The 18,542-nt window shown below is 41.3% G+C and overlaps 6 non-coding genes across 6 annotated transcripts; 4 read left to right on the forward strand and 2 right to left on the reverse strand.

Annotated features, from left to right (window-relative positions):
* Positions 1–4,489: 4,489 nt before the first annotated feature.
* On the forward strand, positions 4,490–4,596 carry TRNAL-CAA (transfer RNA leucine (anticodon CAA)). Its single transcript has 2 exons — positions 4,490–4,527; positions 4,551–4,596. It is a non-coding gene; the product is annotated as a tRNA-Leu (tRNA).
* Positions 4,597–7,035: 2,439 nt separating this feature from the next.
* TRNAL-CAA (transfer RNA leucine (anticodon CAA)) lies at positions 7,036–7,143 on the reverse strand. Its single transcript has 2 exons — positions 7,106–7,143; positions 7,036–7,081 (listed from the first exon to the last, which is right to left on the reverse strand). It is a non-coding gene; the product is annotated as a tRNA-Leu (tRNA).
* Positions 7,144–10,224: 3,081 nt separating this feature from the next.
* TRNAM-CAU (transfer RNA methionine (anticodon CAU)) lies at positions 10,225–10,296 on the forward strand. Its single transcript has one exon. It is a non-coding gene; the product is annotated as a tRNA-Met (tRNA).
* A 1,539-nt stretch (positions 10,297–11,835) lies between these two features.
* Positions 11,836–11,908, forward strand: TRNAK-UUU (transfer RNA lysine (anticodon UUU)). Its single transcript has one exon. It is a non-coding gene; the product is annotated as a tRNA-Lys (tRNA).
* Positions 11,909–16,008: 4,100 nt separating this feature from the next.
* On the forward strand, positions 16,009–16,080 carry TRNAD-GUC (transfer RNA aspartic acid (anticodon GUC)). Its single transcript has one exon. It is a non-coding gene; the product is annotated as a tRNA-Asp (tRNA).
* A 1,153-nt stretch (positions 16,081–17,233) lies between these two features.
* On the reverse strand, positions 17,234–17,306 carry TRNAK-UUU (transfer RNA lysine (anticodon UUU)). Its single transcript has one exon. It is a non-coding gene; the product is annotated as a tRNA-Lys (tRNA).
* Between the last annotated feature and the right edge of the window lie 1,236 nt (positions 17,307–18,542).

Here is an 18,542-nt window from a genome sequence, read left to right on the forward strand (position 1 = left end):
ACTTCACTTTCACTTTTCACTTTCTTGCATTGGAGAAGGAAATGGCAACCCACCCCAGTGTTCTTGCCTGGAGAATCCCAGGGACGGCGGAGCCTGGTCGGCTGCCATCTATGGGGTCGCACAGAGTCGGACACGACTGAAGCGACTTAGCAGCAGCAGCAGCACAGTGAGCCCAAGAAAATAAAGTCTCTCACTGTTTCCATTGTTTTCACATCTATTTGCCATGAAATGATGGGACCAGATACCATTATTTTAGTTTTTTGAATGTTTAATTTTAAGTCAGCTTTTTCAATCTCTTCTTTCACTTTCATCAAGGGGCTCTTTAGAGCCTCTTCGCTTTCTGCTATAAGGGTGATATCATCTGCATATCTGAGGTTATTGATATTTCTCTTGGCAAACTTGATTACAGTTTGTGCTTCACCAGACCGGTATTTCACCTGATGTATTCTGCATATAAGTTAAAAAAAAAAAGCAGGGTGAAAATATACAGCCTTGATGTCCTCCTTTCCCGATTTGGAACCAGTCTGTTGTTCCATGTCCGGTTCCAACTGTTGCTTCTTGACCTGTACACACATTCCTCAGGAGGCAGGTCAGGTGGTCTGATATTCCCATCTCTTTAAGAATTTTCCATAGTTTGTTGTGATCCATAGAGTCAAAGGCTTTAGTGTAGTCAATGAAGCAGAAGTAGATGTTTTTCTGGAATTCTTTTGCTTTTCCTATGATCCAACGAATGTTGGCAATTTGATCTCTTACGACCTAGAGTGTCATAAACAAAAATATGGAGAAACACAGCAAAACAGGAAATGGGCATATTAATGAAGTTGAGAGTGAGGGGAGTGAAAGAAATGTTAGGTCAATTTTATCATTGTTACTCATCAGCAACTTCCTAAACTTCTTGGATGAAAAGTCTGCCTCCTGCCTTCTGGAGAAGCTGGTTTGTTCAGATTCTCCATAATCCTAAACTTGCCTGTCCAGGAGGGCGTCTCTGCTGAAGCTCCTCCTCATCACCTGAGTATCAGAGAAGAAAGGGATGTGGTCTCAAGAAAGATCAGAAACTCCCAGAAAGTCTGTGATTTGCAATTTTGACAGATTTCATCCTATATTGAGGTATAGTATTCACCTCTGATTTTCTTGCACCTAAAGAAATGTATAAGCTCAGTGAAATATGGTGAGACAGGCAACAGGAAGAAATTGTCTTCAGGACTTTTTAGTAACAGTCTTCTCAAGGACTTTCCAGTTTCTGCCTGCTGTCCAGCCCCGAAGTCACATGCTATAGAGTTTGTTCCCATTTTTAGGTAACAAAATTTGCATTATCCACTACTCATGAATTTACTGTCTCTCAGTCCCAAGTTCACCCTTTTTGCCTGCTTTGTGGAACTGGGTATGAATCTTTTAAATAGTTTTCTTTTAATAGGCACCAAAGCTCTGCAGTAGAGAATAGTGGAGAATCATTGCAAGAAGAAGGGGGATTTGCATCCTGGTTCCCATGCATTACTTGGCCTGCTGTGTCCCCAGGGCCTACCTCCTACACAGGCATGGCTTTCCCCTGCTTCAGGCTCCAGCAGACAGCAGCAGCCACCAACTTCCCGTGGTGGGCATCCCCCTTGAGTGTTTTCTAGTGGAGAGCTGTCAGTGAGAGACCTCTCCAGGAAGAGTCTTCCAAGAAACACTGGAAGAATCATCTTCCGCAAGTTCCAGAGGGCAGATTTCAAGCAAGTTCTGCTGGCACAACCCCACAGAAATTTCTCTGCTCTTCAGTGAATCATGCCCAAGTCTTCCCCATCAAGGTCTGGATCTTAGCTAGGGGTTGGGTGAAGTATAGAGGGCTCTTCCTTCTGTGCTTTATCTCAGCCATGGGTGAGGGGGCACTTCCTAAGGTGCTTTAGCAGTCCTAAGGGTAGTGATTTGCTATTCTTATATTCGTTAGTATTCTCTTCACTTTTTACTTATCAATTCCTTGTTTCTCCAACCCCTTCTTTAGTTAACAATTCTATATATTAAACTTTCCCTATTCATTATAAGGATATACTTTCTGGGGATATAATGTACAACTTGACAACTGTAGTTAACAATACTGTATTGTATATTTTAAAGTTACTTAGAGAGTAGATCTTAAAAGTTCTTATCACAAGGAAAAACAATTTGTAACTTTGTGAGGTGATAGATGTTAATTAAACTATGGTAATCATTTTGCAATATATACATATATCAAATCATTATGTTGTATATCTTAAACTTATATAGTATTATATGTCAAATATATCTCAATTAAACTGGAAAAATAAATAAACAACTTTTCCTGTCATTATTGGTTCTTCTCTCCTGATTGGACCAAGACTGATCCATAACTAACTATTGCTACATAACAAATCATAATAAAACTTAATGGCTTAATTTAACACCTATAATTTATTTGGGTTCTACAGATTTGTTGGTTCTCACAGAGTTTGGACAAAGCACAGTGGGGACAGCTTGTCTCTGCTCCATGATTTCTGGAAACTCGGGTGGAAGACTATAAGACCAGTGGCAAGAAATCATCTGAAGAATGGGTTACTCAAACATATGGCAGTTGTTGCTGGCTGTGGGCTGGAGTCCTCAGGTATTTTCGATGCGGTTTCTCCCTGTAGCTTAATTTGGGCTTCCTCACAGCATGGTGGCTGGGTTCTGGGGACAAATATCTTGAGAGAAAAGTATTGAAAGTTTCTATCACCTTTTATAACCTAGCTTTGGGAAAGTCATATAGCATCCCTTCCATAGACGGCACAGGCCTATCCAGATTCAAGAGGAGGGAATATAGACCCCCACCTCCAGAAGGAACTTCTCAAAATTGCGTTAAAAGGAAAATACATGACATGAGACATATTGGTATGGCTGTTTTTAGAAAATACAATTTATGACAGGTTTTTTTCTTAATGACTTAATTCTAACCACTTAGAAGCCTCTATCTCCTTAGATTTCATTTATCCAAAGTTCCCTGGACTTATAAAGAAAACTTTGAGACATTAAAATAAGTTTGCATTAACGTGAGTTTGAGTGAACTCCGGGAGTTAGTGATGGACAGGGAGGCCTGGCGTGCTGTGATTCATCGGGTCGCAAGAAGTGGGACACGACTGAGCGACTGAACTGAACTGAACTGAATATTAAACAGGTGTCTAGGGAACATATTACCCAGAGGTTCATAAAATATTGACTGTGCTGGGCCCTGCAAGAATTGGTGTATTAAAGAAAATTGAATTATGGCATACTTCAGTTGTGATTTCTTGCTTACAGTACATTTTCATAATATCCATTCTCAAGTACCCCAAATATTTTAAACCTGTTTTCAGAGGTTTTCATTTCTGCAAAAAGTACATAAATTGACTTCAAAGGTGTATAGAAATATACCTATGCCTCAAGCTATAGAAAACATTAATGCAAAATTTCAACATATGTATATATTAAAATGCACACTCAATATTGTATACTTCGTAAACATACTATTAGTATAGAGAAAAAAGATCACAATAAAAAGAGTAAAATATACAAACAATAACATTATTTTTAAGAGATGCTTTCCATTTGCATTAGGGTAATAGATGAGAAAATTACAAATTTAAAAGTGATATTTCTCTAATTTAAGTGTCCTGTAGATTTGGACCTTCACAGCCTAATTATAGAAACTTGGTGATACTCCAAGTTATTAGAGGCTTTAATTTGTTCTCTCCTTTAATCCCAAAATAATCATTGCAACAAAAGCATTTCTTTATTTTTTTCCCCTTTGTCTATTTCATTTTCCATCACTTAAACATATTTTTCAGTCATATGAATGTAAACATTGTGTTTCAGAATTGCTTCGGTCACCCCAGAGGGGTAATATTTCCTGGGAAGCGTCTGAGAGCTCTAGAGAGAAGAAAGGCAAGATAATTACTGAAGAGCACAAGCGACCCTGCAGGGCAGAAAACAGTGACGGGTGGAATGAATGATTTCAGTATGGCTTCAGGCGATGAAATCGGAGTCTGGACGGGTTGAGAACAAGGGGAATGACCCTCTCTCGTCCAGAGCAGTGGGGGTGACCATTTATTCACTTAAAGTTTCCACCGATCCTGAGGCAGCTTCGAACTGGACCTGCTTACTGAAGGTTTGAATCACAAAGAAAACCTGGGGTCCAGGTCACAGGTGGGGTTCAAGGCCATAGGAAGAAATTCGTGTGAGGCCGGGTCCCTGTTCTGGCGAGCGGGGGGCGGAAGGCAGGGACTGGACTGGGAGCTCTGGTTGGTGGGGGTGGGGCGGAACAGTGTCTCTCGATACCCTACCACCCTGTCTCCAGGCCAAAAAGATGTATTCAGGTCTGCATTAACGCTCGTATTCTGCTACCTTTCTGTTTCTCAGTCTCTGAACTCACAACTCCCTCCCAGTCCGACAAATTTCAGAAACTTTTCTTCTGGGACGAAGCTATACGCCAACCCCTCAGAGTCTACAGTATAACACTTTCAACGTCTAGTGTTAACGTGTCAGGATGGCCGAGTGGTCTAAGGCGCCAGACTCAAGCTTCTGCTTCCCGCTGTTGGGGCTTCTGGTCTCCGAGTGGAGGCGTGGGTTCGAATCCCACTTCTGACACATCCTCATTTTGGTCTTATGACGTTCAGAACAAAAAAAGTTCCTGATACTCAGGCCTCGACACACAAATACTTCCGGGCTCTGACCAGTATGCGAAAGTGAGAATTCCCCGGTCAAAGAATCCTGGAATACCTTCAGAATCATGTGGAGGCAACCTCCAGCACTGCCTTCTGAGATCCTCTCCTCCTGGAAAAAAAGTACCATAACAACTTGTGGTCTTTTCCTCAGTGGGTCAACTGATGAGTCATCCACAGCTGGATGTTGGGTTTTTACTGTGGAGAGAATGACTGAAATACTCACCGCTTTTCTGTACACGGAAAATAATCTGTTATAAAGCTCTCACAAAGTATTTCCTTGTCATCTTCTTATGTCATCTCTAACATCTAAGAGGGAGAGTCCTTCAAGACTATGACACTGCTGAAAATATTTTTAGGTTATCAAAAGGAAATGCGCACACTGTAAAAATTGAGTAAAATTGAGCTCGCTCTGAGATTTCTTTTCAAAATGATTGGATTTAGATATCTTTTCTTTATTTTTATTAAGGTAAAAAAAAAGCCTTCTGTGAAGAGCTACATAAGCTAGGTAAGATATCGGTCTTAAAATTAAGACTTTTAACTTTTGCAGCTTTGACATTAAATGAGTTTTTCTTCCTGTATAGCTTTTAAATCGTTACACAGCAATATTCCTCCTAGGAATGTACCTCAGTGAAATTCCAGCTCAACTCCATGGTTGGCCTTGTCTAAGTGTAGGATTTTACAGTACCAGATTATTACAGGCAAGCTAGATATCCAGCAGGTATACTTCAGTGGCCACCCATGAATTTCATACTATGTAGCAGCAGCACATAAGAGCAGATGTGACTGTAGCAAGACAATAGATTTTTCAAACTGTGTTGAGTAAAATAAAAAAGTATCAGGATTAACAGTGCCAACGAAAATCACACAAATCAACAGCACTCTTTTTGAGGGTAATTTCTTTTCTAAAGAATTTTAAATACTTCAGAGAGGATCTATATGTTTTGGGGAGAAGAAAGAGATGGATACAGGTTGTGACAAAGGAAAAGGTGTTTCTGAAACAAAGTATGCATGGATCAATAACCAAAATGAGCCCTGAACTACCAAGGCTGATTAAGTATCCTTTTGAACCCAAAGTCACTTTCCCTTCCATCATTAAATTCCACTTTTTTCACTCTCACCTCTGCAGATTCCTAAACATCCACCACTCTTTCCTGTCCTGCATTTCTCCTGAAATCATGAAATTCCAAATTATTTTCTCCATTCTCGATTTTCATCTTCTTTCAACCATTGTTCCAGATTGAGACTGTTTATTTTCCTGTAACTGGTTTTATTTTCTGTTCCAAAGCATTCCTAGTATATTTTGAGATAAATGGGGAAATCTAAAAAGTAAAATAAAATAAAAATCATTTTAAAATGTTTTCTTCCCTTTATAAAGTATCCAACACCTGGGCTGGATGCTGAGAACCCAGCTCTGAGGATCCTTCTTCTAGCCAGGAAACTGTTACAGAGCTTGATTTTTAAAAACTTAGAAAATGATGGTCTGAGTGCTTGCCACATTCCCCAATGTGTCATTTCTTACTTAAGCTGGGAGATGGTACCATAGGTACTGTGATGCTGTCTTTAAATCAAAAGGCAAAACCAGAAACTGTGTACTTACACTTTTGGATGTCTTTCTCCCTAATACGAAAATATAAAGGCTACAAACTGATTCCAGTGGGGTTTATTAGTATTATTATTATTGCTTCCATTTTGTTTCCTTCAGTTCCTCCATGTGGGGAAAAGCAGTGAATTTTCCAGTAACTTTCCCACCGGAAAAAACTAGGACTCTGTGGGAGCTTCTTAAGCTGAGCTACCACTAAGAAAGTCTGGGTCCTTTTCATTGGTGTGGTCATGCAAGAGAACATTGATTTGCCAGTGGTGAGGCCATGTTCCCCCAACGCCTAACAGTCTGGCTTGGGGTCTCTCCAGGAAAGGGAGAGCTTTCTGGTTACTTTGTATTTTTGTTATTAAGTCAAGTTCCTGGGTTTCATTAAGATAAACAGACTGACAGAGTAAGGGACAACCTTCGAATGGAAATCCACCGCCTCTTCCTCTCTGGGAAGAGGGAGTCATCAGTGGCAAAGAGATTTTTTTTTTTAATGTGCCCAGTTGTATATGGGAATACTCCAGGTTCTCTCATTGGGAATTCCATTTGTCAAATGCTTGGCTGGTGGTTGTAGAGATGACTTGTTAGTGACTCTTCCAGGGATACCAGGACCTTCCTGATAATAGGCCTGGGTGGAGCTGCTGGTGGGGATTGTCTTTAGAGGTAGAAAGAACCCAACTACAGAATAAGGGAGGATACTCAAGTGTCGGGGGAATGAAGGTGGAAAGGCAAGAGTGAGATGAAACACACATGTGTGCCAAGAACAAAACTAAGTCTTGTCAGAAGTGGGATTCGAACCCACGCCTCCATTCGGAGACCAGAAGCCCCAGGAGAGGGAAGATAGAATCTTGAGTCTGGCGCCTTAGACCACTCGGCCATCCTGACAGGACACTGATAGGATTTCAGCAGTAACAACTCTGTCAGTGTTCTATTGGCGAGGAAGAGGAACAAGTTATTTCTAGAAATTACAGGAGTAAACCAAGAATTATCTGCAAAGCCAAAAGACAAGAAAGAAGTAATTTTATGGTGAAGAGGTGCACTGGGAGACAGAATTGATGTGCTTTGAAGACTGGGAGCCCACCTCAGGTACCTTGAGTCTTTTTCTCCCACTCCATCCCTGCTGACCATAAGTTACACATTACATGACCAACCTTAAGAAACAGAGGATTTGGGATACAGATTTTGTCAGCACGTGTTGCAGCGATTGTCTTTCAGGAGTTTTCCCCAGTGCTCACAGTATCTCACAGTATGTTATCTTAACACAGTATTTTATTAATGGGGACTGGGCCTGTGTGTGGGACTTCAAGTACCTATACAATAATATTTTCAGCATCTTCACAGTTGCTGCAAGGTCCACTGCTTTCTCCCCTCTCCTCTCTTCCCTTTCCTTCTGTTCCCATTTTTCTCTCACTCTAACTTATCTTCCCCTTTGCATTCTTTCAGTCTGTGCTTAAAGAAGGGATGCGAAGTGAAGAGGTAGGATGTGGTTTATTATAAGACACATAAAAAGAGAACAGAGCGTGGAGGACTAGAATAAGGTCTTGGTCTTGGTTTAAAATCTCTACTGAGTTTTCAACAATGTTGTTGCTGTGGTGGTTAAAAATCCCTCCTGTTTTGGTTAAGGTGAGAGGTATTCATCCAATGTTTTCTTTCTGTTCTGTTTAATAATAGTTTTTAGTTAGTCTTCCAAATTAACAACCTTCAGAAATTTTTCATTGCCTTTAGAAGACAACTCAAACACACATGCATGAACTGGCAAACAGCTATTTAAAGATCCATTTTGGGTGCACATCGATCGGAATTGAGTTGTTTCTTTTGCTCTGTTTTTGGTCTTCATGTAAAGAATCTGAAATACTTTTTTAAAGGCAATGCAGATTAGGAGAAAACATGAGGATCTTGAATCAGGTGCTTATGTTTGAATTCAAGCTTCATCATTTACAAAAGCGTGATGTGTTGGTATTTTACGTTATTTTGACCATCTGTGAACATTTCTTTCATCTGTAAATTTAGAGGGTAATCCCTACCTCAAGATTGTTGAGGGTTTAAAAAAATTTATGTAGGTGCTTTCCCTATTAAACCATGTGACAAGTAGCAGTCACTCAAAAGACCATTCACCTTCATGTTTCTATTTGTAACCTCTGGCATTTAGATGGTTTTGCAACAAACCAAATTCCCAACAAACCAAATCTGCCTTTTCTGAACTATGGTGTCCCAATTTCCAAATACTTAGAAAATATGCTGAGTCCTCCTTTTCTGCCAATTAATGATCTTTCAAACTTAACAGCTTCCCCTTCCTCTTAGTCAAATCCTCTGTCATTTAGCTCTTGACATCCTAGTCATGACTTCTTTCTCCCTCTTTTAAACTCTCCAAACATATTGCTGTTATTAATCAGATGAAAAGTTGAAAACTCAACTTCCAAACAAATGTAAGATGAACATAGTCCCATTCCTTGAGTGTGGAATTATGTGTGATATTTTTAATGAAAAGATCTTGATTTTAATATAGTCACAGTTGTCAATTTTTGTCATTATAGTTGGATTTTTCTGTTTTATTTCGAAGTTCTTTTCTACCTTTGGTTCCTAAATATATTCTTTATTGGTATCCTTTAAATGTTTATATTTTGTCTCCTCCCTGGAATAAAATTCAATTCAAGGTCAATTCAGTACAATTCAGTTCAAATGACTACAAAAAAAAAAGTCTGCATTGAGCTTCTGAAGAGTTTTATAGAAGGCCACTAACACCACCAAGGCCTGGACCCCAATAGTACCTCATCGAATTTACAAACCTTCCTTCTAAGGTCTTCCTGGGAGAACACTCAGGACTAAAAATTTTTGGCTTACAAGACTTTGGGCCAATGATTCTCTTTTTGAAGGTGGTAGTTTTATTCTGTTAATGTAGTTAGGGAAGTTACTGGGAATGAAAATATCGGAGGAAGTGATGATTCCGGTTTCTGTCTTTAAAAAGAGGTTAAGACAAAGTTTGCAGCTTCTGTAGCAGAAGAAAAAAAAAAGTAAGATTAGAGCCCTGCAGAATTCAGAGGGGGTATGAGAAGGAAAGAAAAGCTTAGAATAGGATCGATCATCTTCTGAGGTAGACTTATGCAGCAAAAATCACACTTCTTGATTTTGAATGTTAGTGGCTAGGTTCATCTCAAGAAACTCGAGTTCTCTCTGCCCTTGGAAAATGATGATTTCTGGTTCCTAGGGTGTTTGGAGCATTGATAATCTATTTTCATAAAAATCCACTTAAATGTTTCATCTCTCCAGTAAACAACACTTTCGATGTCCAAGACTTAAAAAAAAGAGAGGGAGAGCAGTACCAAGAATGTGGCATATAACCATGAAAATGGAAGGAGAGAAATCTGGTTTTGAATAAACAGGTGACAGGTGTTGTCCGCTGAAGTGTGAACAAAGAATCCACCTTGGGTTAGATTAGATCACCTTGGGTTTCATATCTCCATTAACTCTTCAAGTGACAATTCTCAAAAGTATTTGCTTTTCCTTCTCTTCCCCCAAGTCTTCAGTTTTTCCAGGCGGCGCGACCATGCAGTGCCCCTGCCCTGTCCCTGGCCTTGCCATTGACGTGGAGGAGCCAAGGAGTTCCAACTTCAGAGTCCGGGAGTGAGCAGTGGGAGGCTCGGGAGGGCGGGTGCGGGAGGGGAGAAGGAGTCTGAGTTCTAAATTCATCCCTGGAAATCGGTGTAGGAGAAACTAAGGGTTGGAATACCATGTTCCTGAGAAAGGATTTTAGAGCTTCGGTTTCCTTAAGTAAATTGCAAAAGAGCAGACGCCTTAGAGATTCGCGTGCAGGCGGTAATTTTGAGAAGGTGATGAGGGGCCGACTCAGAATGAAAGACATAAGTTAGAGGAAGTGAGTGGGAAAAGGGAAAGAAGAATTGATAGACACGGGTGGCTACCAATCTTTCCAGAAATTAATGAGATGTAAGAAAACTCTAGAGCGCGAAAAGCAGAGTGGCGCAGCGGGAGCGTGCTGGGCCCATAACCCAGAGGTCGATGGATCGAAACCATCCTCTGCTAAGGTCGTCTTTTCTTTCCACAAGCACTAGACCAACACTCGTTATTCTCTTTCTCAAATTCCAAGATTTCCACAAGAACACTATGCAGAGGCAACTAAATTAAAATACTCATGACAGTGACACAATTGGTTTGCCTTCCTTGTTTTCTTTGTTCTTGATGAAAATCGGCCTCAATCAGATTTGTCATTTTAAAGCTCACAATATATTGGGAAACGATGCAACATCTTAATTATCGTCTATATGCAGTGACTCTACCACTACTTTTTTGCTTATACAGACATGCTTACCAGTCTTGAAACAGAGCAGGACACTATGGTCCTTCCCCATCTTCCCCGTTTGCCTTTAGTCTGTTTAGCCAAACAGTAAATTTAATCGAGAGAAGTAAGAAAATGCAGAAGCAAAGGAAAGCAGTCAAACAGGGCGAAATAATAATAATTTAGCAATTAAGCAAAGTGAAGAACCCGAGTCATATCCTTTGAGCTGTCTTGTAGGTACTGAAACTCCCACCAGGTAGAAGAAGTTAACTGCATGTTGACCAGACTGTAGCAATGACAGAAGCTGCCACAATTCTTAGAACTGGTCTCAAAGAAATGGGAACAAGTTGACCTTGGCACTAAAGATTGGCTGTCAAAACCATCAAGATGATGCTGATCAGATCACCGAATGACCGAGTTCAAGATGACTGTCAGAGCTGACAGTGCTGTTTCTGCATATAGCCCCCTCCCTCCACCTATCCATCCCTGAAATGCCCCTTTAAAAGCTCTTGCCCACTGATTGTCAGTGGGGGAAGTTGACCTTTGAACACAAATCCACCCTGGGTTGTTGGCCTACAGAATAAAGCAAGTTTTCCTTCCCACCAACTTTACCTATAGAGTATTGGTTTTAGAGCTGTGAGCAGCTGAATCCCACTTTCCTAATAATCTCATGAACAAATGAAAACCTGCCCTTACAGAGGCAGGGGATACAGTTTCAACTGCCTGATCCTTCCTGTCTTTATAAGTAGAATGGAACTCAAGATAAAACGTGGAGTTGAAAAGTAGAATAGGAGGGGACAAATGCAGACTTTCCGAAATGGCAAATGGGAGCTTGGAAAGATGCAGGGGAGAGTAGAGGGGAAAGGAGACTAGGGAGAGTGAAGAAAACGCGTGTGAAGGAAAGATGAGGAAAGGTGCACGTGCTGAAAGTGAGATGTATGAATATTTTGAATAAGTTGGTTTTCTGGGAGTTCCTTTCCTGGATGGAAGCACCACTTCAAAGTGGGCGTCAAGTTTGTTTCTTGCTCTGGCATGAAAATTCCAGGAAACCCCAACTCTGAAAGAAAACACTGGAGGAAACAATGGGGAATAACCCTCCTCCTTGTATCACAATCTTAATTCCTTACCCAATCTTTGATTTTCCTGAAGTTCTTCCCACTTACTGAAGTCATTGGAACAGAATCAAAGTCCCCTGGAGGACCCAAGTAATTTCAAAAACTATGAGGATTACTAGAATCCCTCTGGTGTTCTTATTTTACATAATGAGTTAGACGGTCTCTTAGAGGGCCTGGATAGCTCAGTCGGTAGAACATCAGACTTTTAATCTGAGGGTCCAGGGTTCAACTCCCTGTTCAGGCGCTAAGGCCTTATTTTGTTTTCAGTATCTACCTAAAAACTACTGAGATAACAGCCCATTTAAGAATGCCTCTGAAAGTGAGGAAGCCTTAATAGCCAAATCAAGCAAAGTCACTGCCCTAAAATAGTTTCAGTCAGTCAGTCAGTTCAGTCGCTCAGTCCTGTCGGACTCTCCGCGACCCCATGAATTACAGCACGCCAGGCCTCCCTGTCCATCACCAACTCCCGGAGTTCACTCAAACTCATGTCCACAGAGTCGGTGATGCCATCCAGCCATCTCATTCTCCATCGTCCCCTTCTCCTCCCGCCCCCAACCTTTCCCAGCAACAGAGTCTTTTCCAGTGAGTCAACTCGCATGAGGTGGCCAAAGTATTGCAGTTTCAGCTTTAGCATCAGTCCCTCCAATGAACACCCAGGATTGATCTCCTTTAGAATGGACTGGTTGGATCTCCTTGCAGTATAAGGGACTCTCAAGAGTCTTTTCCAACACCACAGTTCAAAAGCATCGATTCTTCGGCGATCAGCTTTCTTCACAGTCCAACTCTCACATCCATACATGACCACGGGAAAAACCATTGCCTTGACTAGACGGACTTTGGTTGGCAAAGTAATGTCTCTGCTTTTTAATATACTATCAAGGTTGGTCATAACTTTCCTTCCAAGGAGCAAGCGTCTTTTAATTTCATGGCTGCAATCACCATCTGCAGTGATTTTGGAGCCCCAAAAAATAAAGTCTGACACTGTTTCCACTGTTTTTCCATCTATTTCCCATGAAGTGATGGGACCAGATGCCATGATCTTTGTTTTCTGAATGTTGAGCTTCAAGCCAACCTTTTCACTCTCCTCTTTCACTTTCATCAAGAGGCTTTTGAGTTCCTCTTCACTTTCTGCCATAAGGGTAGTGTCATCTGCATATGGAGAAGGCAATGGCAAGCCACTCCAGTACTCTTGCCTAGAAAATCCCATGGATGGAGGAGCCTGGTAGGCTGCAGTCCGTGGGGTCGCTAGGGGTCGGACACGACTGAGCGACTTTACTTTCACTTTTCCCTTTCACACATTGGAGAAGGAAATGGCAGCCCACTCCAGTGTTCTTGCCTGGAGAATCTCAGGGACGGGGGAGCCTGGTGGGCTTCCGTCGATGGGGTCACACAGAGTCGGACACGACTGAAGTGACTTAGCAGCAGCAGCAGCATCTGCATATCTGAGGTTATTGATATTTCTCCCAGCAATCTTGATTCCAGCTTGTGCTTCTTCCAGCCCAGCATTCCTCATGATGTACTCTGCATATAAGTTAAATAAGCAAGGTGACAATATACAACCTTGACATACACCTTTTCCTATTTGGAACCAGTCTGTTGTTCCATGTCCTGTTCTAACTGTTGCTTCCTGACCTGCATACAGGTTTCTCAAGAGGCAGGTCAGGTGGTCTGGGATTCCCATCTCTTTCAGAATGTTCCACAGTTTATTGTGATCGACACAGTCAAAGGCTTTGGCATAGTCAATGAAGCAGAAATAGATGTTTTTCTGAAACTCTCTTGCTTTCTCCATGATCCAGCGGATGTTGGCAATTTGATCTCTGGTGCCTCTGCCTTTTCTAAAACCTGCTTGAACATCTGGGAGTTCACAGTTTACATACTGCTGAAGCCTGGCTTGGAGAATTTTGAGCATGACTTTACTAGCGTGTGAGATGAGTGCAATTGTGCGGTAGTTTGAGCATTCTTTGGCATTGCCTTTCTTTGGGATTGGAATGAAGACTGACCTCTTCCAGTCCTGTGGCCAGCGCTGAGTTTTCCAAATCTGCTGGCATATTGAGTGCAGCACTTTCACAGCATCACCTTTCAAGACTTGAAATAGCTCAACTGGAATTCTATCACCTCCACTAGCTTTGTTAGTAGTGATGCTTTCTAAGGCCCACTTGACTTCACATTCCAAGATGTCTGGCTCTAGGTCAGTGATCACGTTATCGTGGTTTGCCATTTAGTTTTTCATTAATTTTCCTTTTCTAATATTAACAAAAACACTTCCCCAAGTTTCTAAGAGGAATCAAAAAAGAGCATCATTTAAAAGTAATAAACTAGTGACAGATTTATTAAGAAGTAAACCATTTAAAAATTCCCTTAAAATGATTCATTAATCTGGGAGTGGAAGGGAACAATTTGGGTGGACTTGATGTGATGGTATTAGGAGGTGGGACTTTTGAGAAGTGATTGGGTTGTGAGCTAATTTATCATAAATAGAAACAGTGCCCTTTCAAAGGAGACCCCAGGAAATTCTTTGTCTCTTCTGCCATGTGAGGCAACAGTGAGAAGACAACAGTCTATAAACCAGGAAGCTCTCACCCAACAAAGAACCTGAACCATGAATACTGCCTTTGAGGTGTTTGATGCCTATCTTTGTCAAGAGATTCTCTTGTTTCTTTAGACTGAACACCAAAAACCTTCCTTCTGTCTCACCCATAAGCAATTTTAATCAGTACTTTTACACCTTTTAATGTATACTTTGGTGCAGTTAACTATATTTATGCACATAACACCTCATCTTTCATCCTTAATTTTAGTGGGTTAAATACTGTACACAGGAATTTGTGACTACCTAGAACTTCTGAATGTGATCTTGCTTGGAAACAGGTTTTTGTAGATGTAATTAGTTACATTAAGATGAGGTCATTCATACTGGATTAGGGTGGAGCCTAAACCTTACCACTGGTTTACCCTATCCTTACAAGAGAGAACGCTAGGAGGCAGACAGAAAGAAGAAAGTCATATGTTTACAAAGGCAAAGACTGGAATCATACAGCCACAGCCAAAAAATATAAAGGATTTTGGGGATCCACCAGAAGCTAGGAAGAAGCAAGGAAGGAGTCTTTCAGCAAGCCTTCAGAGAGAGAATGGCCCTGCCAATTTCTTAATTCTGTTGTCCTAGTCTTCAGAACACAGAGACAGTAATAGCACACTGTGAAGAGGAACTCAAAAGCCTCTTGATGAAAGTGAAAGAGGAGAGTGAAAAGGTTGGCTTGAAGCTCAACATTCAGAAAACAAAGATCATGGCATCTGGTCCCATCACTTCATGGGAAATAGATGGAAAAACAGTGGAAACAGTGTCAGACTTTATTTTTTTGGGCTCCAAAATCACTGCAGATGGTGATTGCAGCCATGAAATTAAAAGACGCTTGCTCCTTGGAAGGAAAGTTATGACCAACCTTGATAGTATTTTAAAAAGCAGAGACATTACTTTGCCAACCAAGGTCCGTCTAGTCAAGGCAATGGTTTTTCCCGTGGTCATGTATGGATGTGGGAGTTGGACTGTGAAGAAAGCTGATCGCCGAAGAATCGATGCTTTTGAACTGTGGTGTTGGAGAAGACTCTTGAGAGTCCCTTATACTGCAAGGAGATCCAACCAGTCCATTCTAAAGGAGATCAATCCTGGATGTTCATTGGAGGGACTGATGCTAAAGCTGAAACTGCAATACTTTGGCCACCTCATGCGACGAGTTGACTCACTGGAAAAGACTCTGATGCTGGGAAAGGTTAAGGGTGGGAGGAGAGGGGGACGACGGAGAATGAGATGGCTGGATGGCATCACCGACTCTGTGGACATGAGTTTGAGTGAACTCCGGGAGTAGGTGATGGACAGGGAGGCCTGGCGTGCTGTGATTCATGGGGTCGCGGAGAGTCGGACACTGAGCGACTGAACTGAACTGAACTGAACATGAGATAAAGTTCCAGGGGAAAGTGATTCCTTGGGGTGAATCTAAAATAATGAATAAACTTGAAGAAAGGAAGTCGTTTTGCATATAAGGAGGTTTTTGGTTTGTTTGGTTTTTTTTTTTTTTAAGTTTAATGCCTTCCATGATATTAACGAACATTTCTTTGCTATTAGTGATAAAACTATAGCAATGCTGCAATTGGTTGTGAGGCTGTCGTTTTTAGATTTAGATAACATGAGGAATCCCTTTTGATGGACTGTAATTGTAAAGATTCTTAATGTATTCTTATCATGAAGATCCGTGAAATTCCCAGGGATTCAATGCCCAGAAAGAGTTCAGGGCACAACGTGTGAATGTCTCTTTAACTAAGGTTCTTTTAATACTCGTATTCAGGTCTTCCTCGTTAGTATAGTGGTGAGTATCCCCGCCTGTCACGCGGGAGACCGGGGTTCGATTCCCCGACGGGGAGTTTGTAAAGAATTATTTTTTAAAAAACCCACTAGCGATCTAACGGAAGAAGGAAATGGCAACCCACTCCAGTATTCTAGCCTGGCAAATCCCATGGACAGAGGAGCCTGGTAGGCTGCAGTCCATGGGGTCGCTAGGAGTCGGCCACGACTGAGCATCTTCACTTTCACTTTTCACTTTCATGCATTGGAGAAGGAAATGGCAACCCACTCCAGTATTCTTCCTGGAGGATCCCAGGGACGGGGGAGCCTGGTGGGCTGCCGTCTATGGGGTCGCACGGAGTCGGACACGACTGAAGCGACCTAGCAGCAGCAGCAGAGATCTAACATAGATCATATTGTTACTACATATTATGCAGCAACAGAAGTAGGTTAGGGTTACTCCTCCAAATCAGGGAGTCACTACAAGAGTGCCAAAGTGTGCAGTGGGAATAGTATAATTTCAGTTCATGCAAAACTATGAGCATTTGCACTGATAACTTCCATCGCTCTAATTTGCCAAAGTACTTTAATTTTTATATGTAAAAAGGAAAACCTATAACATTGTACTGTTGCCTAGAAAATCCCATGGATGTAGGAGCCTGGTAGGCTGCAGTCCGTGGGGTCGCTAAGGGTCGGACACGACTGGGCGACTTCACTTTCACTTTTCACTTTCACACATTGGAGAAGGAAATGGCAACCCACTCCAGTGTTCTTGCCTGGAGAATCCCAGGGACTGGGGAGCCTGGTGGGCTTCCATCTATGGGGTCACACAGAGTCGGACACGACTGAAGTGACTTAGGAGGAGGAGGAGGAGGAGGAGCTAACATAAGTTGTGCGGCACACCTAAATAAGTATTGTACAATGTGCTGGTTTTGTTTGTACTAGGATGTTTTGAAATTCGGACATATAAAGCTTACTAAAATATGTTTAAAATTTCAGTCTGGTGATTCTACATTTACTAATATACTTTTGAACTTTTTTATTTGGAAATAATTTCAAACATAAAGGAGGTTACAAAAATAAAATTTTATAAGGAACACTCTATATCCAGATCCACCTTTCTTTAACATTTTACCCTATGTCTTTACTATTTTCTTCTATATCATATTTTTCTGAGGCGTGTAAATATATTACATAAACCTCAATGTGTCTCGCCTTAAAAAGATAAACTAGCGCCTGAACAGGGACTTGAACCCTGGACCCTCAGATTAAAAGTCTGATGCTCTACCGACTGAGCTATCCAGGCCCTTGTTTTGTGAATTGGGTTGTCCTGTGAATAACTAAATCTCATTAGCAATTTCCGTCTCCAGGAAGAACTGGAGTAATCCATAACTTCAGAAACAACCCTGGTCTTTCAAAAGTATGGCTCGACCACTTAAGTCATTTACTCACCAAAAAGACCATTTAACCTCTGCACTGTACATTCTTTAAGTACATTTTTAATTGCTGGGAAAATGAAGATTATTCCTAGAGTCAATTATTGCCGAAGAGGATTCACCAATCTGGGTCGAAAGAGATCGTATTTACTTCTCAGATAAGTTTGAAGAGAAGATGCACAAGGCTCCCTCACCAACCTGTGAGGGAACCCGGAAGAGATCTTTTTTTTTTTTTTTTTTAAGGAACAACTAAAGTAACTGAGGAGACTCTTCCAAAGAATGAAAAGATGGGCAAAGAAGATGAGGTTTCTAACCTTGACATAATGTAGGGGCATCAAATCTGGTTGTACCCTTTGGTGTTTCCCCCCTCAGTTTCAGAAATGAAATGTCTGGGAAGAAATCCAAGGCTTCTTCTAATTTTTTCCTCCACATTTTACCTAGCAGCCCAACTCCTCCAAAGACAGGAATGGCTTGACAGTTAAAGAAATAGAACTCCTGGTTCACTCAGTGTTTATTGGTTTATGAGACAGTTTTTGAGCACCTGTAGAGAGATCACAGGAGCAAAATCCCAAAGAATAGGTACAGAAAAGGAAGATAGAAAGCACTTAGTTCCATGAGGACTGCCAAATTCAGGACTACAAATTTTTGAGTCAAAAATCCTTAAATTATTTAAGGTATTATTTACCTTTTTTTTTGTACGTGAAGCAGTGCAATCTTCACCAAACATGAATAAAATACTGACTCATATATTACCCATAATACTAACCATTATGAAACCATGTGCAAATGCCACTTTATTATATAAGTTACACAGAGAACTTCAGAAGTTAAATATGTACCATATATATACCTGGAGAAAATATTTCAGTTCAGTCGCTCAGTCGTGTCCGACTCCTTGCGACTCCATGAATCACAGCACGCCAGGCCTCCCTGTCCGTCACCAACTCCCGGAGTTCACTCAAACTCAAGTCCATCAAGTCGGTGATGCCATCCAGCCATCTCCTTCTCTGTCGCCCCGTCTCCTCCCACCCCCAATCCCTCCCAGCATCAGAGTCTTTTCCAGTGAGTCAACTCGTCGCATGAGGTGGCCAAAGTATTGGAGTTTC

This window comes from Moschus berezovskii, chromosome 23 (genome assembly GCF_049115385.1).
Source record: "Moschus berezovskii isolate FMDL1 chromosome 23, NW_MosBer_1.0, whole genome shotgun sequence".
Taxonomy (NCBI): Eukaryota; Metazoa; Chordata; class Mammalia; order Artiodactyla; family Moschidae; genus Moschus; species Moschus berezovskii.